At 41.5% G+C, this 25,383-nt stretch overlaps 1 long non-coding RNA gene across 1 annotated transcript; it reads left to right on the top strand.

Annotated features, from left to right (window-relative positions):
• Nucleotides 1-15,554: 15,554 nt before the first annotated feature.
• Nucleotides 15,555-24,558, top strand: LOC139032968 (uncharacterized). The gene is made up of 2 exons (XR_011485584.1): nt 15,555-15,696; nt 24,335-24,558. It is a non-coding gene; the product is annotated as an uncharacterized lncRNA (long non-coding RNA).
• Nucleotides 24,559-25,383: the final 825 nt, after the last annotated feature.

The following is a 25,383-nucleotide window of genomic DNA, read 5'->3' as shown; positions in this document are numbered from 1 at the left end:
CATAACCTTTAATTAATCACATAGTGCAATACTGGTTAGCCAGTTCCCTAGGAAATTATAGTAGGCTATGGCCTGTATACAAGATCAGATCAAACGGTGTCACTTAAGGAAGTGACATCATTCAAGAATTACCTAAGTCACTTAAGAGTTAGGTAAGGCTATGCTCAGCCATTCCCAGAAAAAATACCCCTTACAAAATGAGATTACATTGAAGTCTGAGGAAAGTTTAAAATATAATGGACCATCTAAGGCATAGTCTCATACTAAGTATAATTAAGCAATCAATAGCCTAATAAAATGTTTTTCCAAAAGCCTAGTAAAGGTGGAAGCAGGTGAGGACAGAAGGAATGATTGGTAAGCATCTGTGGGTGTCCAGGGTCCAGAGTTGAGCACAGTGTCTGGGACCCTAAACGTCCCCAAATGTCTGATGGCCTAGCATTGCTCAAAGAAACACAGGGTGGATCAGGCTCAGGTGAAACTGTATTCACCTTTTAAAAACATAAGTGCCAAACAAAAAGCCCTAGATCCAACCTACATGTGACCTACTGGATAAAAATCTTTTATAAGAAGATGATTCTGGTATTTCCCCATAGTAGAGAATCAAGGCACTAATACAGTTTCTGATGGGCCTGACCCATACTGTGTCTCTCTGAGCAGGGCTAGGCCATCAAACACTTTGGTCTATGTAACATATGCCCCCTACCTCGAATTAAGAAACACCGGTCTTTGAGAAAGTTTACCTTTTGTTCACAGATAGAACTAACTGAAATGCCAGTTCTGTGTTTCAACTGATAATATTTAAAGGAACAATAAAATGAAGAAGCCTGTCATTTTTCCAATTCCCACTTTTGTAAATGTTTAAAAGAGCATCAGAGGCAAAGCATAAGCTAGCCTCCTCCAAAGCTCCGAGACAGCATCAGTGTTAACAGGGCCTGGGGGCTGTGGTGGGGAGGGGGACCCCATGTGAAGGACCAAGAACAGACACTGCCATCCACAGTCACTAGGAAAGCTAAGTCTTCTACTCACGCTGATTGAGTTACAGGAGTCTGGGACCAAAGGAGATCTCAGAGATCATTCTGTCACACATTTTCATCTTACAGACGAGGAAACAAAGAATCCGGAGAGGCTGGGTGCGACCCTGTGACATGAGCTGAGACACTCCAGAACATTCTCAGAAAGTAACTGTCAGGTCACTGGCAAAGATGGACCCAGAGTCAGGCACAGATTAAAATGATGATGATGACGACGATGCAACTACACTGAGAACAAACTGCTCTTAAGAGAGGTAAAGAAATTTTACAAGATCATACCCCTCCAACACTCTGGAGCCTGAATCCCATCTGTCTTCACCGCGGTTTTGAACTGACGGAATCATCTGTCCATAAAACAGACATGAGGCATAAAAAACTATTCTTTCTGAGATTAACACAGGTTAACTGATCTCTCAGAATGTGCTGCTGTTACTAGTCTTTTAACACCTGGGCTGGAAAAAAGGCTCCAGTGAGAAGAGGAAATTAACTTCGTCAGATTTGCAACATTAAGTGTACAAGATTTAATTCAGAGCAGATGGGCTTATTAGAAGACTTTTTGCTTCAACTAAGTTCTACTGAAAATCATGTTTGAAATCTTGAGGCTGGAGCCACCCGCAAAACCCAATATGCCTGTGGCTGACCAGCAGGTGGCAGAAGAGAATAATCCATCTTCCGTAAAGCCCCAAGAAGATGTGTGCGTGCTATATCACATCCAACTCCTAGGACACGCCAGGCTGACTCTGTCCACGGGGTTTTCCAGGCAAGAATACTGGAGTGGGTTGCCATTTCCTTCTGCAGGGGATCTTTCTGACTCAGGGATTGAACCCTTGTCTCCTGCATCTCCTGCATTGCAAGAGGATCCTTTACCACTGAGTCACCCAGGAAGCCCCAGGCTTGGGTAAATTCAAGGAGGAGTACCTGTAGTGTCAGACACTGGTCAGAACTTTTAGGAGCCCACAAGGAATCCTGCATGAAACTCAAAAACCTGGGGGTATTTTATAAGATGGGAACAGTCAAGTATCCATCCACTTCAATAACCTACAGGTTAAAATTCTGAAGTATCTCTGTACTTACACAAGCCATGGCTAGATGGCTGAGGAGCTCAAGAGAAACATCACAGAGGACACTGCCCAGCCTTCAGGACACCCCCAGAATCCATGTCAGTGTTTCCCAAACTCACCTGCCTATTGGCATGGCCTGCAGGATGTTTATTAAAATACAGACCCCAGAGCCCCATCCCAGATATGCAGAAACCTCGTGAGAAATAGCCAGGAAAGCACCTGGGGGCTTATCAGACAAGTTTGGGGGTCACTGGCTGTGTACTCAGTCACTCCCTGGAGGGGAGCTACAGGTCAGGGTGGGCAACACCTGGCTGGGAAGGCTGATGAACCTCACTGCTCAGCACAGGCTGGGGCCCCCACGCTGCCCGGCAAGCCTCCCCTTCAGTGGGGGACCTGCCAGACTCCTCACCCCCAACTCCCCACTTCCCTGCTTCTCCTTTTCACTGCAAAGCCTCCTTCACATAACCCACCTTCCCTCTCCCGGTTCACTCCTGCCTCCTGGACCACCGTCTGCAGCATGAATGCATTTGCTACCTGGCACTTCCAATCTCTTTTTCTAGAGCCTGCTTTTCTCTCCCTCGAATGGACAAACAATAAAACGCCTCCCCCGTCCCCACGCTCTGCTCCTCAGCACAGGGTCTGCCTGGAGTCAGGACGGTCCCCCCTCCCCCCCACCCCCAAGCCCTCCCTCCTCCTTGGCCCCCTATAACTTGGCGCTCACTCTCATCCTGTTAGTCCCTAACACCTCGTAAAAGGGGGAAACAGCCTGACCACAAGTTGGATCGCCCACCTCCACTGGGCCCTCATCTTTCTGCAGTGTTTCTGCACATTGCCCTTGCTGTTCCAAACCATTAGGTTTTCCTTTAAGCCTCACTCCTTCCTACTTTCATACCCAGACTCCAAGATAACCTCCCTTTAAATAAAGCAACAGCCAGACGTCCCTGGTTAATCCAGAGGTTAATCTGCTTTGCAATACAAGGGACATGGGTTTGATCCCTGGTCCGGGAAGATTTCACATGCCACGGGGCAACTAAGCTCGCTGGCCACAAGTATTGCAGAGCCTGTGCTCTGCAACGAGAGAAGCTACTGCAGTGAGAAGCCCATGCACCGCAACTAGAGAGTGGCCCCAGCTTGCCGTAATTAGAGAAAGCTGCTGAGCAGCAACGAAGACCCAGCACAGTCATACATAGATAATTTTAAAAATAAAATTAAGCAACAGTCAAGGTCCCTCTTCCCTTCTCCCTTTTGCCCTAAGGAAAGTTCTCGCAGCGTCCAGCTTAGTTCGATGCATCTGAGCTGGTCAGTCTGGCCTCCACGTCCTTCCACGTCAGCCTCAAACCGCAGCCCTCACGACTCAGGAGCCACCACTGCTAATCTAACCCAGACTTCTCGGTCTGCTTCAGGCCCCCAAGCAGAGCCTAACCCGGCCCCTTCTAGATTCATCTCAGTGCCCCTTACTCGGTGGCATCAATTCTGACCCCCCCCACCCGACCCCCTCGCCAAAGCAGCTATTTTGTTTATCTACACTTCCCACCAAGAACTCACAAGCACCATGAAACTGATATGGGATTTCTTAATTTGCTACAGGTAACTGAGGTCTAACCAACCACACTGCCCCTTCTCCAGTTCACCAATGATCCAATGATGGTTCCTTGAAAAGAAAAAATGTTAAGTCTGTGGGTGTTCAGTAGAAATCTACTGAATAGATCATGTATGAAGCAAGGTTTTACCATTTTCCTGCCCTCCACCCCAAGACAAGCAGGTATGGCACAGAGAGGGGGACCCCACAAATATCTGAATTAGGCAGAGACAGATTCTGATCTTGATTTCAACACATACTTATTGACAAGCTGATCTTGGGCAAGCCTCTCTGAACCCAGCCACACACAGAAAACAAAGAATAATCATAGCGCCACCTAGTGGGGTTATGAATCAAGCACATAGCACTCTAGGAGACTCCATACATAAAGGGAAATGATTACTGTCAGTTGTATCTTTTTGAACAGAACAATTTGCAAAATATAATTAGAAAGGAATAGGTAAGAGACTATTGGTACCACTTTACCAAAAAAACAAAAATCCACTGTAGTAAAATATTACATTGTGGTTTAAGCTGCTGTGAAAAAAAGGGATAAAACTACAGAAACTTGAAGATATGAATTAACTTTGAAAGTTATCATGTGAAAATATAAACTTTTCCCACAATTCAGTCAGTTCAGTTCAGTTCTGTCCCGTGGACTGCAGCACACCAGCCTTCCCTGTCCATCACCAGCTCCCAGAGTTTGCTCAATCTCAATTATTCCATGACAGTAATTATTTCCACAATTATTCCATGACAACTGATGTATTCACATAGCCAAAATTAAAGATAATTAATTAGAAACCTCAGAATATTTTGCTATGCCCCTTCTCCAAAACATTAGATAAGTCAGATTATCACTTTTAAAGAATACATAGGTAGTTTCTAACAGGCATAGCGCTGATATTTCAATGTACCTATCAATCTAGCCTGCATGAGAGAAAGTCATTCAATGAAAATAGTAGGACATAAGGTTATTTTCATACACTAGTGACTGCAAAAACTATGTTGCTAAAGATCAGACTGCTGTTCTTAATCAAATATGTCTATGGAAATACTTCAGTAGGGTGATCTTCAGTATTTTTTAAAACATAGTGAGGCATATTGGACAGGGTAGCTAGGTGTTATTTTACAGCTTTTGAAAAGAAATCCTGATAGAGCAAAACTTCTGCCTGTAGACAATAATGAACCTTTCTCTGACAGTATCACAGATGCATCACTCTATATACCAAATGCCACAGCCACAGGAAATCCACGGCCCACAGCCTTATAAATCAAAGTTTTCTTGCTCCCTCATTCTCTGTCGTGGACTCCCCTGACCATGCTCTGTCGCACCAATTCACTTCAAATTTTAAAAATAAAGATTTGCTTCATGGAGCTTTGATGAATCCCATCTGAAAGCCATTAAAACATACACACCCACTTCCACACAAACCAGAAAATCTGTAGAACTCAAAGACTCATCAAGTCTTGAGGCTGGCAGTTATCCTAGCGACAAATAATTCCTGCTTCCCCTAACGGACAGAATGAAGGCCGAGAGGTTTGCAGATTCGGCCACTGTCACCAGCCAGTCAGAGAGGCACTGCTGGGACTGGAACCCCGGCTTCCTCGCCCCATCCAGGTCCCCCTGCTTTAAAACCACGCCTCAGCGCTGGCTCTGAAGTTAGCAAGTCCCCCTAGATACTCTTCAAATCCATCAATGAGTCATGTTTCCGTTTCCTTACACTGTTCCAAGTTGTCTTTGGTAGCACAGAGTTCATTCATTCACAATAATGCTAATTCACTCATACAGAGTTCCAACACACTCAGGAGTTATGAATTACACGCCACCTTCAAATCAGTGTGGCCAATGGCTAACTAAATCTAAAAATAAAAATTAAAAAAAAAATCTAACTCGTAGCACTTAAAATACTTCCTTTCAACCTACTGTAAAACAACAGCCTATTTAGGAGATGAAAAGTCAGTCACTGCTTTCATCAAGCAGAAGGGTTCCCCAGGCACAAACTCACGCACATTATACACATTATACTTCATGGGCCTTTTAAATATTTACTTGTTAGCAGTATTCTTCCTTTCAGGTCAAAGATTATAGTACTTAGCAACAGAAAGAAAGCAGAGGGATATAGTTATGAATTAGTAAACTGCTTTGGCAAGGCTTCCATTCGCTAATTCAGTACAACTTCAAAGGGGATTTTAAAAAGAGGTTCAGCTGTCAGAAATTAACCCTCAGTAAATTACTGAATCAAAAAGTGACTTGGCCAGTCTTTCTCAAACTGGTGTTCAGGGGGGAAAAAAAAAAGCTCAATTGTAGGTAGAGGAGCAAAAAGTCTCTTCCAATGCAAATAAGTTTATTTAACTCTAAGTTTTAAAAAGTGTTTTTGTTGTTGTGTTAACCACAGGACTTTCCCAGCCTTTGATATGCTAATGAATACTGGAAATTTCCACGGATGGGGTGAGAGGGGATTTCAGTTTATTTGATCACATTTATTATCTGGAAGGAGGGTGGATGGAAATAAAGCCTGAGAAACACGCTACCCTGGCTGCTCAGGTTCCAGGCAACAGGCCCGAGAAAAAGGTTTTCTAAGACACCATGTATACTTGTTCTTTAGTAGCAGAGAATGGACTCCCATTCACAACTATTCCAGGGTAAGGTGAGCATCAAGTGTGGACTGGGAGAAGGAGCCCAAACAGAGCTAAATCCCTAAAAACTTAACTTCTGGTGGCCCCTGGGGCTGCCAGTTCAGCTAGGCTTCTCAAATCACTGCCCGGCTCTTGAGGGAGGGAGGGGAGGTATCCCTTTGCCTCCTTTCCTGTTCCCGCAGAATGACTTTTCGGAGTAGGGGTATACTTTCCCTGAACTTTTTGAAGTGCATGCTCTAGTCTATTTCAATGGGTTTTAACCAAAGCTGAACATCAGAATCACCGAGGGAGCTTTTAACTCTACAGATATGTGGGCCCAAGGCCAAATCTACAGAATCCAACATGATTCCCAAGGAGCAGCAGCCAGAGCTGAAAACCACTGTTTTGCTTCCCAGGAAGACAAAGCCAACAGACAAAGAATTGATCATGCGTGGACCATGAATTGAGCACATTGACATTAATAAGGGCTATGGAGCAAGATTTTAATGAGTCCTTAAGTTTACCAACAAATCACAGGTGGCTTCCCCCACCGCCCCAGCCTGGGTCACTTTCACAAACAAAAACATATTACTTTGAGGGGAGTAGGTGCTTAGACCAAAGCATGCTCTCCAAGCCCGTTCAGGTGCAGAGGGCTGTGGGTGGGTGTCTGCTGGTTCATAGGAGCTAAGTCCCCGCTCCCCCACCCCGCCCACCCAGCACATGACCCTAATTTGGGACTCATTTCATTACATGTCTTGAGTCTTTGGAAGTCACCTGAGAGAGTCAAAACCAGGAGTGTTCAGTATATTAAAGGCAGGACTGCTGTGCACTCCACAGCAGGGGGCACACACCTCCGAGGGGGATCTTCATAAGTAGCTCAGTCACATATATGAAATAGAAAGCAATTTATCAAAACCAGCGTCCTTCCAAAATTACATTCACTCAGCCTTTCTTATACATATAGTCTCCAAGCAGAGTATGTCAGAAAAGGGAACAGACATGAGAAAGAGGGAGAGAGTTGAAACTAAAGATATACAGTGACTTCCTTGACAGTCCAGTGGATAAGTGCCTTCCAATGCAGGGTATGCAGATTAATCCCTGTCTGGGGACCTAAGATCCCACATGAAAGTGAAAGTGTTAGTCATTCAGTGGTGTCCGACTCTGCGACCCCATGGACTATAGCCCGCCAGGCTCCTCTGTTCATGGGATTCTCCAGGCAAAAATACTGGAGTGGGTAGCCATTCCTTTTTCCAGGGAATCTTCCCAACCCGGGAATCACACCCGGGTCTCCTGCACTGCAGGCAGATTCTTTACTCTCTGAACCACCAGAGAAGCAGTAAGATTCCTCAGGCCAAAAGAGAAGCAATAAATGTAACAAACTCAATAAAGACTTTAAAAGTGGCCCGCATCCAAAGAAATATTAAAAATACTTAAAAATCAAAGATATATAAGTACAGATAAACATATAAAAGAACCAACTTTAACAGGGGACTCTGGAATAGTATATAAAAAGATTTCTCTCTCTTTCCTTTCTGAATTTCTTTAATCAGCAGAAAAGCTATCTATGCACCCTGAACGTGTAAGAACAGTCCAGCACAAAGACAAGGTTGAGAATTGGCGAGGGAGCAAAGCCGTGAGTCCTGATGGAGAAGACAGATGAGAGAAAGTGAGGGTCCACAGGCTGCCCAGGTCCTGGCGGCCACAACATCGTCTGCACACACACCTGCTACAGGATCTGTGTAACCGACAAAGGCAGCGCCAACAGAGCCCACCTTTCTCCTCATTTTAAGCAGCACAGAGGCATTTGGGGGGCTTCCCAGGTGCTCCCAGTGGTAAAGAATCTGCCTGCCAGTGCAGGAGATGCAAGTTCTACCCCTGGGTTGCAAAGATCCCCGAGAGAAGGAAATGGCAATCCACTCCAGTATTCTTACCTGGAGAATCCCCATGGACAGAGGACCCTGGTGGACAGCGGAGCCGAAAGACAGAGGTCCATAGGGTCGCAAGAAAGTTGGACATGACTGAGTGATTAAACAACAACAGTATTTCTGAGTCTCTCTCTTCCCTTCAACACTGCCTTCTTCCCAACCCCAAAGAGAAAAAAAGGCCGTAAACGCCACTTTGAAACTTAAACCAAACACATTAGGGACAAAGGTACCTCTTCCTTTGTAGCTCTCATGCAAAGCAACTTGAAAGGCATTTCTCTGGCAAAGATTTCAATCTCTTCAGGAATTCAAGCGTCAGTCTGAAGGAGGCAAAGAACAGGGCCTAGGAGTCAGAATATACATAGACCAGTGGAATTAGCTGGGGAAAATTGCTGAAACTCTCTGGGCAGCATTGACAATAAAATGAAGAGGTTAAATTACCACCCAGAGACCCTCCCAGCCCTAAAGCTAGGGTGCCTGTATGCTAGCACTGACTCCACTTCCCAGTTTCAAACAAACAATGCAACATCTCAACTACTGTTGAACTACAATGGGAGGCCTCTGGGGTCAGGTGGAAACAATTTCATAAATGAAAGCTTTTTTATCAACTCTGTGAAAAGTACTTAATAAATCTAAAAATAGACTAAAAGGATTCTGTGGACGAGTCAAAACAGAATTTTGATGACTAAGTGGATTGCTAAACTATCATGACACACCTCAAAGCAAGTGAAGAAACCCAACAGAGTGTCATTTGTTAATATGTTTAAGACTACAAAGACACAATAAATTTGGCAAAATAGCCAAGGTTCATGGAAGCATCAGCATCAGCACAAAAGGACACCCCCAAGAGTGGACTGCAATTAATGCAGCAGAACTGCTCACAGGGGTAAAGAGATTGAGTATGTTTTTAAGCTCACATCCATTTCTCACCTAGATTCAATGGAGGTTGAGGCGGGGAAGATGGGCATCTATGGACAGACTCTCAAAGCTTCACTGAATTAACTCTTTAAAAGCAGTTTCTAGAGGCAGCTGCAGCCTCTCAATCAAAAAGTTAAAACTTTGAAACACCGAGTGGAACACGAAACCCTAATATACAATACCCCCGGCAGGTCCTATGTAAACGACATTCTTTTTTAATTTTATTTTAGTATTTGCATTGCCCTTTTTGCTTTCTTCAGCAAATGAACAGAAATGAACATTATGATCTATTAAAGAGCAAGAAGCAGGACAAACCAACTCTCCATGAACCTGTTCAATAAGCAGAAGATATCTGCTTATTAAAAAGCAGTTAAACATATACACTTCCCTGTAGGCATGTTATCTTTCAATTAAAGTTTCAAAAAGTCAACACTGTTCTCTTGGGTGAAAGTCTGGCATCACTTTGATTAAGTTAACTCTTAAATAGGAAAGTAACTGTTAGGTTTTCCAACAGGTTATCTTGGGTTAAAAATAAGATAATGAATAGAAATACAGATTTGTAATCAAAAGCCAAGTGATAATAGACATTTCTAATAATGTGAAAAATCTAATGCAACTGAATTATATCAACTTATTCCCCATTTCTTACTTTTCCAACCCCGGGTATAGAAACAAAATAGTATTTATTTTACTGAGCTAGTGAATCATTGGTCAAGTACCTAAAATCCTCTTATGTGACCTTCAACTCTTAATTTTCCTGCATCAAATGGAAATGAGAGAACACATAGAAGAAATAGGTGTCTATTGAGGACCACTGTGTACCAGGGGATACTACTAAGGATACAGGATGAGTGAGAGGTGGTGGGGTGCTCCAGGGGATGCAGGGTCAGGAAGGCAGGGGAATGTGAGTTAGTAGACACCACTACAATATATGATACATAACTTCTCAATTTGTGAACTGCCATGGCTACGTTTTACACATACCCTTTATATATGCAAGAAAAGATGGGTCATGAATATTAAACTTACATTTTGACTTAACCAGTGGAGAACAACTTAGGTTCATTAACTCTTTCTTACATCTCTTGATAGTCATCTCTTTTTTTGAGGGGGAGATAGATCTCTTTCACCCTACCCTTCCTACTTAATTTTTCTGCAATAAACTTTGACGTTCTCATTTCCTAGTCTAGTTTCAAACTTAGGCCTTTATCGCTTCCTGACACTATATCTAAGTTGGTTAACTGTTTTTAGAAGCGACCTTTATTATATTCCTGACCTTTATTGAAAGTGCTCTTCTGGTTTTCCATTAACTGGTATTTTTTTCCTAACTGCCACCCAAATGAATCTGCAATTCCTATTCCTATTATTTCACTTACACAATTAACCCTGGAACAGTTTCTTTCCAAACCAAATAGGAACTCTGCACCCCTTACTGCCATATACAATTTTATTTTTTTAACCTATTATTGTTCATTTAATTTGGTAAGGTAGTATATGCCTGCCAAATCCCATCTTAAAATTCCAGGAGATGACCTGAATTCCTTTTCTGTATTTTCTTATATTTAATACTTTGAATTCATCTTCTGGGCAGGGGGTGGACATGATGGATGGGGCGGCTGTGGATTCAGACAGACCTGGGATCCCTTACTGACTCAATTCCATATGCATTGTATGACTTTGAGGTCCACAGGTTTAACCTAACTTCTCTTTCTGAAGTCAAAGAGGTTTGTGGATGGGGTAAACTAGGTGACACATACAGAGCATTCAGCCAGACACTGCACGCCTCACTGGACAATGGGTATTTTAAGTAGCATATCTCTGGAGGAACTTGGATTTCCCCCTTCAAGTGGAAACATTCCTTCTGTTCTACCTTCCTCTTGATCAGTCATTGTCTTCCCTTCTTGCATCTGTGAAGGAACAATCTATGTCGTTGCCTTCGTTTTTCCAATGCTCAGTTCTTGCCTCAACATACAGCAATAGCACTTTACAACTTTTATAACCGCTATGCTGATAATACTGACAAATGTTTACTGAGCCGGTTTAAAGCCAATCACTGTATCAGATGGCCACTACTCCCCTGCGCTCTTCTTTGACCCTCCTCCTCTGATTGCCCCTACACTGGTGATGTTTATTCACGGCCCTTTCTGGGATTCTCTCTGGTGATATCTTCCAGTCAACATGCCTTCAAACAGCATAACTAACACATTACAAGGAGTCTACAATGACGGTTCCAGCACTCACACTGCAGTTACCATGCCCAGCTGCTTTCCTGGCAAGCCTCATCTGATTAAGCTGAAGACCCTCAATCCCCATACTTTCAAATCGCAGCTTAACATCCTTCCTCAAACAGAAAGTTAACACCATCTAACTGGTTAATACCAAACCTACTAGCCCCATAGTTTAAAACAGAAAATCCAGAGTCACTGTAGATTTCTTACTTTCCATCTTTCTTTGAATCTCTTTAATCCATGTCCTTAATTCAGACCCTAATTAAATGAAAGGGTTTATACAGTGTCTTAGTCAGCTGAGGCTGGGTGTGTGTTAGTCACACTCAGGTGTGTCCGACTCTTTGCAATCCCATGGATTGTAGCCCACCAGGCTCCTCTGTCCATGCAATTTTCCAGACAAGAATACTAGAGTGGATTGCCATTCCCTTCTCCAAGAGGTCTTCCTGACCCAGGGATCAAACCTGGGTCTCCTGCTTTGTGGGCACATTATTTACCGTCTGAGCCACAAGGGGATAACATAAATATCGTAGACGGGATGGCTGAAACACCAGGTGTCTGGTGAGAGCCTGCTTCCTGGTTTGCAGATGGTGGTCTTCCTGCTGAATCCTCACATGGCAGAGAACTGACAGAAAGCAAGCTCTCATGTCTCTTTTTAAAATGGCACTAATTCCCTTCATGAGGGCTCCACTCCATGACCTAACCACCCAATGGCCCCGCCTCTTAAAACCATCACACTAGGGGTTAGGCTTTCAATGTATAAATGTGGGGGCGGGGCGGGGCAGGGAGCAGGGGCCATGAACAAACATTCAATCCATAGCAAACAATAAAAGATAACCCTGAAAAAATCTACTTGCTCCTTTCCACCTTTCCCTTGATTACCTCATGATTCCATTACAGTGGGCTTCAAGTGTTTCTTCCTGCTTCATTTTTTCTAGCCCATCTAACTGGAAACAGCTTCACAAAAACTAGGAGAGTCACATCCAGCTCCCTAGGTAGTACACTACAAGGTCTGTCTCAGTTTGGTTCTCCGCTAGTTAGCATCCCTTGACTAAAAACAATAGCAACAAGCCTAAATAAGCTTAAGCAAGGGGCATGTATTAGAAAGCCAAAATGGCAACTCATAGAAACCAACATTAAGAATACAACTGGCCGCCAGGGAAAACTGGAAATGACCTGTCAGGAAACCATGAAGTTACTTCTTATAACATCCTGTTTGTGCTTTATTCCCTACAAATCAGCTTCCTGTGCTCCCCAGTCCACTCAGTAGGACACTGGTTTCGAGCACTTCTTATGGGTTGAATTGAGTCTGCCCTAAAAAGATAATGTTAGTATTCTAAGCCTGTACCTCAGAATGTGACCTTATTTGAGGATGTGGTCTTTATAAAGGTAATCAAGTTAAAATGAGATCACTGGGGTGGGCTCTAATGCAACATAGTTGATGTCCTCATATGAGGGGGAAATTTGGACACAGAGATACAAATAGAAGGGAGACAGTGTGAAGAGACACAAGGAGAAGATGGCCATCTACAAGCCAAGGAGAGAGGCCTCGTACCGATCCTTCCTCAGCCCTCAGAAAGCACAGAACATGCCAGCACCTTGATGAGAGCCCGAGCACTCAACCCTGCTACAGAGTGATTCTCTCTCTCCCCCTCCATTCTCTCTCCCCCTCCATTCTCTCTGGCTCAGTATTCAAGAGGAGGCCCTGTGTGGCCACCCTGGGACTGATGGCCAACTTAGTCCAATGCACTGGATCAGGCTCCCCAGACAAATGTGGCTCTGAGGACCAGGGGTGGTATTTGGGCATCAGAGAACCACATCTTCACGAGGTGAGGCATCCAAAATGCAATGCAATTAACAGTAATTTAGGACAGTATTATAACAAATCACTACTATTATGTTACGGCACATCCTGTTTCTACTCTATCAGGTGACTGCTGGTACACACTAGTCCAAAACAGCAACACTCGACATGTTACATGGTCACACTCAGCTATCGGAGATGGGTTCTGGTGTGACCCACCTAAAGAAGGTGGTTTGAGGCTTTGAAATTTTACAGTTAATAATATTGATTAGTTCAATTGTTCCTAAGAAAAATTCTAACTAACAATCCTTTCTCACAATAGTTTTTAACACTCTCTCCAGCATAGCTATGGAGAAGATGAGGTCAGGCAAATGATTTTTTCTGCGGTAAAAAGCATTTTTTTTTTCCATTTATTTTTATTAGTTGGAGGCTAATTACTTTACATCATTACAGTAGTTTTTGTTATACATTGAAATGAATTAGCCATGGATTTACATGTATTCCCCATCCCAGTCCCCCCTCCCACCTCCCTCTCCACCCGATCCCTCTGGGTCTTCCCAGTGCACCAGGCCCTAGCACTTGTCTCATGTACCCAACCTGGGCTGGTTATCAGTTTCACCCTAGATAATATACATGTTTCAATGCTGTTCTCTTGAAACATCCCACCCTCGCCTTCTCCCAGAGTCCACAAGTCTGTTCTATACATCTGAGTCTCTTTTTCTGTTTTACATATAGGGTTATCATTCCCATCTTTCTAAAGTCCATATATATGTGTTAGTATACTGTAATGGTCTTTATCTTTCTGGCTTACTTCGCTCTGTATAATGGGCTCCAGTTTCATCCATCTCATTAGAACTGAGTCAAATGTATTCTTTTTAATGGCTGAGTAATATTCCATGGTGTATATGTACCACAGCTTCCTCATCCATTCGTCTGCTGATGGGCATCTGGGTTGCTTCCTGGCTATTATAAACAGTGCTGCGATGAACATTGGGGTGCGTGTGTCTCTTTCAGATCTGGTTTCCTTGGTGTGTATGCCCAGAAGTGGGATTGCTGGGTCATATGGCAGTTCTATTTCCAGCTTTTTAAGAAATCTCCACACTGTTTTCCATAGTGGCTGTACTAATTTGCATTAGTAAAAAGCATTTTTAAGGGTAGAGACCCATCACCCCTCATGAATTAAAGTCAAATACTCTCCATTAACACAAACTACAGTCTTCTCCCAGCTCCCCACAAGAATACCAAACGAGGTGAAGATAGGAGATGGTATGACAGAGTGCCTTCTTCTAAAAAGTAGGCAAATCATCAAAAACAGCAGGAAATGAACCCTGGGAGTGGGAGCAGTACCACTCCATAGCAGGCATCATGGAACCATGTGGAACATTTTGAGTTGTCACACTGACTGGGTCACTTCACTGGCATTTCATGGGCATGCTGGACAACCTACAATGTGTGGGACGTATGTGGTCCTACATCCTTCACCGATTTCAGAAGTTCCAGAATTATGTCAGTAAAAAAGGTCTTTTTCGTATCATCCAAGCTTAGAAACTCATTTCTATTTTACATAAAAATGCAACATTTGTGCTGGACTTTACTGTATGCTAAATCTTCCAGAAATGCAGATATTGTTAAATCGAAAGATCATTTCAGTTTGCTTAGTTTGGAATTTTATCAGGAAGTGTTTATCACTTCTGAAAACTGCACCCTTCTCGCAGTTTGGTGTCTCAAACAAACACGTGGTCTTTGCACATACATGGAGGCATCTAATTGCTTCGTTACATCTTCTAGTACAGTTTTGCCTGAGCAATGACTATGAAATTACTTTCCTTTTAGTTCTCCTTACATTACAGCTAGGGCAGTATATTGACTTTAGAGGGGTGAGATGGGGCGGGAGATGGGAGGGAGGTTCAAAAGGGAGGGGATTCATGTTGAGGTTTGACAGAAAACAACAAAATTCTGTAAAGCAATTGAATTAAAAAATAAATTAAAAAATAAAATGGAGTATATAAATGGATTACATTGCCTGAGAAATTCCCGTTTTACTACAGGAAAGGCTATTTGTTACATCATTGAAATCACTTAAAAAATACCTGAGCATGAACCCTTTCTCCACTGTACTCAGATTCCGATTTGTCCAAACAGACTAAAATGAAGGCAGCTCGTCTGTGTACTGGGGTGGGAGAAACCATACGATTCTATTAATACCCAGTGCTGAATCCTGCCTCTGTTCCTTATAGGATGACTGCATTCTCACACCTTAGGCACTATAATGAAGATGAAATTCCAGCAAGTGACCTTCTGCACACTTCCTTTCAATTCACGTCACTCTTATATTGCGAAAGTACACAAGTCAAAGTTCAGAGCTCAGAGTCCTATTTCCCAACAGATCCCCGGTTTGACCATCAGCAAATCTCCTATTCTCTCTGTGTTCAGTTTATCCTGCTGTAAAATCAGGGGACTTGTTTGTTACCTCCCAGCACAGGGACATTTTCTAACCTAAGAAAACATGCTGAGCTACCTAATTGTTTCAAATTCTGGTATGTATCTTTTCAAAACAAATTCTGTGTGATATGAATAGTTTTATAGTAACCTGTTCTATATGAAAGAGATTTGGAAGGCTGTAGTCTTTCCCCCCCTTGTAAATATATGCAGAAATAATGGTGTTAATGAAATTAGAATTGGCTTATCTAACCAAGTGTGTAACCCAAGATACTCTAGAAACCTCTAGTTTCTCCTTGAGTGCTTGAGATACCTTGGGCTTATCAAATGACAGATGTGCAGTTTGATCCAATCTGATCTCCAGGGAAGGTCTCGGGCTGGGCTAGGTTAGTATCTGCACAAGGGCTAGAAAGTAACTTTCCAATGTCACCTACATGTCTTTTTCGTTGACTGGTGCTGAAAGAATTCAGAATATAATCCTATGGATACCCAGGTGCAGCCTGTAGCAAATTTTAAACGGATGAATACCAAGGTGTTTTGATGTTCTCTCACAGCTTTTTTTCAACTTGATTTAACAATGCAACTGCAAATATTAAGTGTTTACTAGCACCATAAAAGTGAAGTCGTTCAGTCATGTCCAACTCTGCGACCCCGTGGACTGTAGCCCACCAGGCTCCTCCATCCATGGGATTCTCCAGGCAAGAATACTGGAGTGGGTTGCTATTTCCTTCTCCAGGGGATCTTCCCAACCTAGGGATCGAACCCAGATCTCCCACATTACAGGCAGACGCTTTAACCTCTGAGCCACCAGGGAAGCCCCCTAGCACATACACGGTTGTTAAACTCAGGGTTGCTGGGTAACAAAAATCCAATGTCCTTTAACTTTCATTTTTTAATCAAAAGAGAACATTGCTAAGCAAAATCAAGTGTAATCCATGCTTCCTTAGGTTCAGACTAATTGTCTCATTATACTAAATTTAAATCAAAAAATAATTTTGGCACTTTTTTTTTAACAATCCAAAATTTTACTTGAAATTTTCTTTAGTAACCAGAGAATTCAAACACCTAGCTCTTAATATCCTCATTAGAATTTACATATTTGGCAATTACAGGGATCAAAAATTTCATTTGTGAGAGGGTAAATTTGTTTTACAATAATCCAGACCTCCAAAATTTCAAAATGTTTAGAAAATCCATTCCACAAAAAGGACCACTTCATTCCGTAGCATGATACATCTGCCTGTATCATCACGTATCAGAATATACTGTCTGCTTGGAAAGAGCTGTCTCCACTTCAAAATCATTTGTAACCCATCTTAGAGCATTTTTTCAATGATGATTATGAAAGCATTAAATTTTTTAAAAAGACAAAGAATCCTACTCCAATTTTATGTGCCTCCATTTACCTTTTGAGAGATTAAATGTACTGAGGAGAATCTGGACTAACTGGAAAGGAATGACTATCAAATCTGGTTGCTCTATAAACGTAAATCATTTATCTTGGAACTCTGATCTAAAGTAAATCACCAAAATTGTTGGACATCTTTTGATTACACTCCTTGGCCTGATTTTAATGCTTTCATTCTAACACAGCAACCAAATCTATTGTTATGTTCAAAATCTGTCTAGTTATGTTTTTCAGTTTTCTGTATACCCATTCGCAAGCTAAACCAACACCTATGTCATTAAGGAAATGTCAAACATTCTTGGGAATCTGTTGGAGAACCTTTCAACCTTTCGTTATGCATTCAGGTTCATCTTTGGACATGTGTTGCTATTGCCTAACTGCACCTGTCACGCAGAGGAATACATGCATGTCAGAGGAATAGTGGTTTTGGGGTTTTTGTTTTTTTTTTTCTTTTTTTAGAAGTACTCTTTGGTAAAGCTAAAGTAATGACTAATACTCATGATAGGTTAGTTTTCTTCAATCAGGTAATCAGTTCAGTTCAGTCGCTCAGTCCTGTCAAACTCTTTGCGACACCACGGAATGCAGCATGCCAGGCTTCCCTCTCCGTCACCAACTCCCAGAGCTTGCTCAAACTTACGTCCATCGAGTCAGTGATGACACCCAACCCTCTCATCTTCTGTCATCCGCTTCTTCTCCTGCCTTCAATCTTTCCCAGGATCAGGGTCTTTGTGCAATGAGTCAGTTCTTCACATCAGGTAGCCAAAATATTGGAACTTCAGCTTCAGCAACAGTCCTTCCAATGAACATTCAAGACTGATTTCCTTTAGGATGGACTGGTTGGATCTCCTTGAAGACTCTCAAGAGTCTTCACCAACACAGTTCAAAAGCATCAATTCTTTGGTGCTCAGTTTTCTTTATGATTCAACTCTCACATCCATACATGACTACTGGAAAAACCATAGCCTTGACTAGATGGACCTTTGTCAGCAAAATAATGTCTCTGCTTTTTAATATGCTGTCTAGATTGGTCATAGCTTTTCTTCCAAGGAACAACCATTTAATTTCTTGGCTGCACTCACCATCTGCAGTGATTCTGGAGCCCAAGCAAATAAAGCCTGTCACTGTTTCAATTGTTTCCCCATCTATTTGCTATGAAGTTATGGGACCAGATGCTATGATCTTTGTTTTTTGAATGTTGAGTTTTAAGCCAACTTTTTCACTCTCCTCTTTCACTTTCATTAAGAGCTTCTTCAGGACCTCTTCGCTTTCTGCCATAATGGTGGTGTCATCTGAATATCTGAGGTTATTGATATTTCTCCCAGCAATCTTAATTCTAGCTTGTGCTTCATCCAGCCCAGCATTTCGCATGATGTACACTGCATAAAAATTAAACAGGGTGACAATATTCAGCCTTGACGTACTCCTTTCCCAATTTGGGAAAGTCCATTGTCCCACATCCAGGTCTAACTGTTGCTTCTTGACCTGCATACAGACTTCTCAGGAGGCAGGTCAGGTGGCCTGGCATTCCCATCTCTTGAAGAATTTTTCACAGTTTATTATGATTCACACAATCAAAGGCTTTGGCGTAATCAGTGAAGAACAAGATAGTTTTCTGGAACTCTCTTGCTTTTTCTATGATCCAACAAATGTTGGCAATTTGATCTCTGGTTCCTCTGCCTTTTCCAAATCCAGCTTGAACATCTGGAAGTTCTTGATTCACATACTATTTTAGCCTGGCTTGGAGAATTTTGAGGATTACTTTGCTAGTATGTGAGATGAATCCAATTGTGCAGAGCGTGAACATTCTTTGGCATTGCCTTTCTTTGGGACTGGAATGAAATCTGACCTTTTCTAGTCCTGTGGCCACTGCTGCATTTTTCAAATTTGCTGGCATATTGAGTGCAGCACTTTAACAGCATCATCTTTTAGGATTTGAAATAGCTCAGCTGGAATTCCATCACCTCCACTAGCTTTGTTCATAGTGATGCTTCCTAAGGCCCACTTGACTTCGCATTCCAGGATGTCTGGCTTTAGGTGGGTGATCACACCATCAGGGTTACTGGGTCATGAAGATCTTTTTTGCATAGTTCTTCAGTGTATTCTTGCCACCTCTTAATATCCTCTGCTTCTGTTAGATCTATGCCATTTCTATCCTTTATTTATTATGCCCATCTTTGCATGAAATATTCCCTTGGTATCTCTGATTTTCTTGAAGAGATCTCTAGTCTTTCCCATTCTATTGTTTTCCTCTATTTCTTTGCATTGATCACTTAGGAAGGCTTTCATATCTCTCCATGCTATTCTTTGGAACTCTGCATTCAGATAGGTATACCTTTCCTTTTCTCCTTTGCTTTTTGTTTCTCTTCCTTTCTCAGCTACTTGTAAGGCCTCCTCAGACAATCATTTTGCTTTTTGCATTTCTTTTTCTTGGGGATGGTCTTGAATACTGTCTCCTGTACAATGTCACAAACCTCAGTTCGTAGTTCTTCAGGTACTCTGTCAATCTAATCCCTAGAATCTATTGGTCACTTCCACTGTATAATCATAAGGGATTTGATTAAGGTCATACCTGAATGGTCTAGTGGTTTTCCCTACTTTCTTCAATTTAAGTCTGAATTTGGCAATAAGGAGTTCATGATCTGAGTCACAGTCAGCTCCTGGTCTTGTTTTTGCTGACTGTATGGAGTTTCTCCATCTTTGGCTGCAAATAACATAATCAATCTGATTTCGGTGTTGGCCATCTGGTGATGTCCACGTGTAGAGTTGTCTCTTGTGTTGCTGGAAAAGGATGTTTGCTATGACCAGTGGGTTCTCTTCACAAAACTGTTAGCCTTTGCCCTGCTTCCTTTTGTACTCCAAGACCAAATTTGCCTGTTACTCCAGGTATCTCCTGACTTCCTACTTTTGCATTCCAGTCCCCTATGGTAAAAAGGATATCGTTTTCTTGGTATTACCTCTAGAACGTCTTGTATCTCTTCACAGAACCATTCAACTTGAGCTTCTTCGGCATTAGTGGTTGGAACACAGACTTGGACTACTGTGATATTGAACGGTTTGCCTTGGAAATGAAGAGAAATCATTCTGTCATTTTTGAGATTGCACCCAAGTACTGCATTTCAGACTCTCTTGTTGACTGTGAGGGCTATTCCATTTCTTCTAAGGGATTCTTGCCCCCAGTAGTAGATATAATGGTCATCTGAATTAAATTCACCTATTCCGGCCCATTTTACTTCACTGATTACTAAAATGTTGATGTTCAATCTTGCACCTCCTGTTGGACCACTTCCAATTTGCCTTGATTCATGAGCCTAACATTCCAGGTTCCTATGCAATATTGCTCTTTACAGCACTGGACCTTGCTTTCATCACCCGTCACATCCACAACTGGGCACTGTTTTCACTTTGACTCTGCCTCTTCATTCTTTCTGGAGTTATTTCTCTACTCTTCTCCACCTACCGATCTGGGGAGTTCATCTTTCAGTGTCCTGTCTTTTTGCCTTTTCATACTGTTCATGGGGTTCTCAAGGCAAGAATACTGAAGTGGTTTGCCATTCCCTTCTTCAGTGGACCACATTTTGTCAGAACTCCCCACCATGGCCCATCTGTCTTGGGTGGCCCTACATGGTACGACTGATAGCTTCACTGAGTTAGTCAACGCTGTGGTCCATGTGATCAGATTGTTTAGTTTTCTGTGATTGTGGTCTTCATTCTGTCTGCCCTCTGATGGATAAGGATAAGAGGCTTATGGAAGCTTCCTGAGGGGAGAGACAGACTGTGGGGGAAACTGGGTCTTGTTCTGACAAGCAATCAGGCAATCAGCACTACAAAAACTCAGAAATTCATTTACTTTAATGACAAAAGTCAAAGTGCAGGTTAAAAAGGAAGGAAATGTATATGCTTTCACTTTTTCCTAAGGTGACCTATCATATTATACATCCCTATAGCACAGTAAGTGTTTCAATACTCCTCAGGACTATGAAACAGCACTAACTAAAAAGTGATAATTTAGTTGATTTTTTTTTTTATGATGTGAAGGTGAAACATCAGGTTTATTACTGAAAATTTGTTATTTTGAAATCATTTTTAATTTACAAGAAGGTACAAAGAAATATACAGCAAAGTCCCCATGCACCCCTCTCCCAAAATTAACATCTTACATAACTACAGTACAATATCAAAGCCAGGAAATTGGCAGTGGTAGAATCCATACATATCTTGCCCATATCTCACCTGTTATATATGGACCCATGTGTATGTGTGTAGTTCTAGGTAATTTTACCATGTTACTTTGAAGAAGTACCACCTCCACCAATGTCACATCACCGCAGACTCCATCACGCCACCCTTTATAGCCACTCCCACCCCACCCCTAGCCCCTGACAACCATCAATCTGCTCTCTCTAAATGATGCTATTTCATGAACACTATACAAATGGAATTGTGCAGAGTATTTCCTCCTGAGATTGCCTTTTTCTTCTTTCACTCAAGCATAATTTCCTTGAGGCTTACTCCTTTGTATCACTGAGTATTATTCCATGGTATAGATGTATCCCAGTTTGTTCATCCACTGAAAGATATTTGAGTATTTTCTAGTTTGGGACTGTTACAAATAAAGCCGCTACTAACATTCCTATATGCATTTTAATCTTTTTGGCTTATATGCCTAAGAGTCCAACTGTTAGGTCATATGGCAGGTTCAAGTCCACTTTTAGTTTTAAATAAAAGTGCCAAATTATTTTCCAGAGTTTCTGTACCAGTAATATAGGAATGATCTAGTTTCTACCTATCCTCACTAGTACTTGGTATTATTTTCTTTATTTTATCCATTCTGAATGGTAGGTAGTGACATCTCATCATGGTTTTAATTTGTCTTTCTCTAATGGCTCATGATGTTGGCTCTTTTCATATGTTTATTTGGCATCTGTATCTCCTAGTCAGTGAAAGTTCTGTGCACATCTTTGCCTAGTACTAGTCCTGAAGACTTTTCCTTTGTTTTTTACCTAGAAATTTTGTAGGTTTATGTTTTACAGTTAAGTCCATGACCCATTTTGAGTCAATTTTTGAGTAAAGTATAAGATGGCTTAGGTCAAGATTAAATTTTTGCTTATGGATATCCAGTTGCTCCAGCATCACTTATTAAGCATATTTCTGCAGATCTATTTCAGAATTCTCTATTCTGTTCTACTGATCTACTGCTTACCCAATCCCAGTACCACAATGTTCTGATTACTAAAGCCATACAATAGGCCTTAACATCAGGAAGAGTGATTATTCCCATTTTTTCTTTTCCAAAGTGGTTTTGGATACTCTATGGCCTTTCCCTTTCCATATGAATTTTAGAATAAGTGTCTATTTAAAAAAAAAAAATTACCGAAACTTTAATAAGAATTACAGTAAACCTAAGATCAATTTGGGTGATAACTGACATCTTTAAAATGGTGAATACTCCAATCCACAAATAGGGTATGTCTCTCTCCCTCTAAGTATTTAGGTCTTCTTTGATTTCTTTCATTAGTTTTTTATAATTTGTAGCATACTGAATCTGTACATGTTTATATTTATTATTTCATTTTCTTCAGAGCAAATAAGGACGCTGCATTTTTAATTTTCATTTCCATAGAAAATGATTTTTGCATGTTAATAGAATTATTTTTTAAAGTTTACTCAATCTAATTTTGGATTATTAACAACAACTGGGGGCATTTATCATTTTCCATGGGTAACACAGCAGAGAGAACGCACCTGGAACTGCATATGACTTGCTCTGTGTTCTTTTCATCATCAGTACACGTAAGTGTTTAGAGTTACATCCTTGTCATCAGATGTATTAAGAATCCATGCACTCAAGACACTGCTGTGCTCTAAAAAATTAAAGCAGAATTTCTTCCTAGGTAGTTCATAAATCAACAACGGACATCATCATGGCTAAGCATGTGAGGAAACCCACAGAGCAAGCCCTCAAGCCCTCAAACAAACAAAGAAATTGCCAACATGAACAAAAATTAATTCAGCTCACAATATTATTTGCTGGCTTCAGTTTCCATTTAGAAAAAGAAAAAAGATGACTTCCACTCCCAAAATTAGCTACTTAAACAACTGGCCAAAATGTAACTGTTAAACAAATAGTTAAGCTTTTAAAATGAAAGAACTTGCTGAGAAAAAAATAACATTTTATCCACTTCTAGGGGAAACCTTTTTGAGGATTTCCAGCATTTTAAAAACAAAACACCACTCAGCACTCTATACCCCAAGATTCTGAGACCAGTGTGAAGGTTTCACATGCATTCCTCGGCAAGCACTATGAAGTCTGGTGGGACCCGCACAGTACAACAGCGCTTATGTGATAATGCTTTCACCAAACAGTTACTGACAACTCGTGTGTGTGGACCCCAGACTTGGGGTTAAATGTAAACAGCCTTGGCCCTTGTCCTCAGGCAGCCCACAATCTAAAGACAGGAGACTGACTTAAAAGTTATCATTACAAATTCTTACAGGTATAACCAGACCTATTTTAGACCAAAATTACCTTCTCTTATTTTGAATCTCTAAGAATATCTCACCTCTTTCAAGTGGAAACACATCATGTACCCTAAATGTTACCAAGAAGTATAGCTATAATTTCAGGGCAATATGGTTCCATATAAATTCCAAATCAATTATGATTTTTCTTTCAGAGAAAAATCACACACTTGTACCAACCACACATAGAAGAGAGAGCTTGTAAACTACATTGTGAATTTTAAGCTTACCTGGAACTTATTTAAAAGACCACATAGATTCTGAATAGCAGAGCTGTGTGGGCAAGTTGGCCACTTGGGATGAAGAAGCTGGAGCTTTTTAAAGATAGTTGAGCAGGAGCTAACCATATTCAAGATTCTCCTAGATATTGAAATTTCTTTTTGAAACCTATGCAAGAGAAGCAATTTTCCAAACAGCAGTCATTCGCCTCTGAAAATCACATGAAAACTAAAGATACTTTCGGCAGAAAGCACATATGCACGCAAGTGTTACCCCTGAAATCCACAGGCCTCAGGTTAAGAATCACAGCTGCACAGCACAGAGACAAGGCTGAGACTCTTTCCAGCCAACCCCTTGCAGAAAGACGTATCTCCATTTTTCTACATCCAGGATAATGCCTGGCACAGAGTAAAGAACCCCGTAAATATCTGGTGAATTAACAAATTATGAGTATGTCGTTTGTGCTATGACAAAGTCATAGCAAGCTGTTTCAAACCTAAGGAAAATACCTGATTTCCATAATACTAACTACTGATAAATCTCCTTTACCTTTTTATCAATTTAAAAAAAAATTATTTTTTTAATTATAGATTCACAAGAAGTTACAAAAATAGTAGAGAGATTGGTGTACCAATCACCCAGCCTCCCTCAACAGTGACATCTTACATAATAACGGTGTATCATCATCATCAGAAGCGAGAAATTGATTGGCACAGTACAGTTAAAGGGACGGCGGACCTAACTTGGATTTCACCATTTTTACCTTTCTATGTAAACAAATAAACATATAAGTGGTCACATTCTCATCTCTAAAGAGTTTGCCAGGATTAAAATACTGCAGCAGTCAAAAATGGAACAGATTTCTCTCAGCTATAGGTACATGAAAACAAACTACTGAGCAGAAGAGACACGGGGTGTTAATTCTCTCAGCACTATTCACCGACCAGCTTCCAGCTTCACTCACCCTGTCTCCCCACCACAACTTTACTATTTCATTAAAGGGTATTTTTCACAACATTAGGCACAACCATAAAAGCATAACTGATTGTCATCAAAGTGAAGCATCATATAACCAAAATGATTTTGTTTCCAGACAGTAAGCCCGACACCACCTTCATCTGACTGAGGTGTCTATGCTGTTACGGGTCGGTTCACACAGTGACTTCTCTGCTGAAGGAAGCTGCTTGCAATGCTGGGAGGAAAAGGGCCAAGATCCTTGAACGGCGAGCGATATGCAAAGGACCTGAGTTCTGGAGTTAGAAATGCAACAAGTTTTACCACATCTTTCAATTCTTAATTGCATATTCTTGAACATCGTACTTAATCCCGCTGAACGTCAGTTGTAACTGGAAGGAAATTACTGTTCTGCTGCTTTTCTGCTTCTGAAATAGAGATTTTGTGAAATCAAAATTAATTATATAGGTGAAGGGGTTTCCCAAGCAGCAAAGAGCTTCATGAAGGCAGGTCTTTATTGCATTCTTAACGCCCTCAGCTGTGACCACCCCCATCCACAAATCACAGCCTACATGGGCTGCTTCACTCCACTCCCTCCCTCCAGCCTGGAGACTAAACTGTCTGCACCTCCTTCCTCTTTCTCCACCTCCCTCCACCCCAACTTCCACGCTTGCAATCAAAATTC

This window comes from Odocoileus virginianus, chromosome 34 (assembly GCF_023699985.2).
Source record: "Odocoileus virginianus isolate 20LAN1187 ecotype Illinois chromosome 34, Ovbor_1.2, whole genome shotgun sequence".
Classification (NCBI taxonomy): domain Eukaryota; kingdom Metazoa; phylum Chordata; class Mammalia; order Artiodactyla; family Cervidae; genus Odocoileus; species Odocoileus virginianus.
The sequence above is the reverse complement of the archived record's forward strand: the minus strand, read 5'-3'. Positions and strand labels throughout refer to the sequence as shown.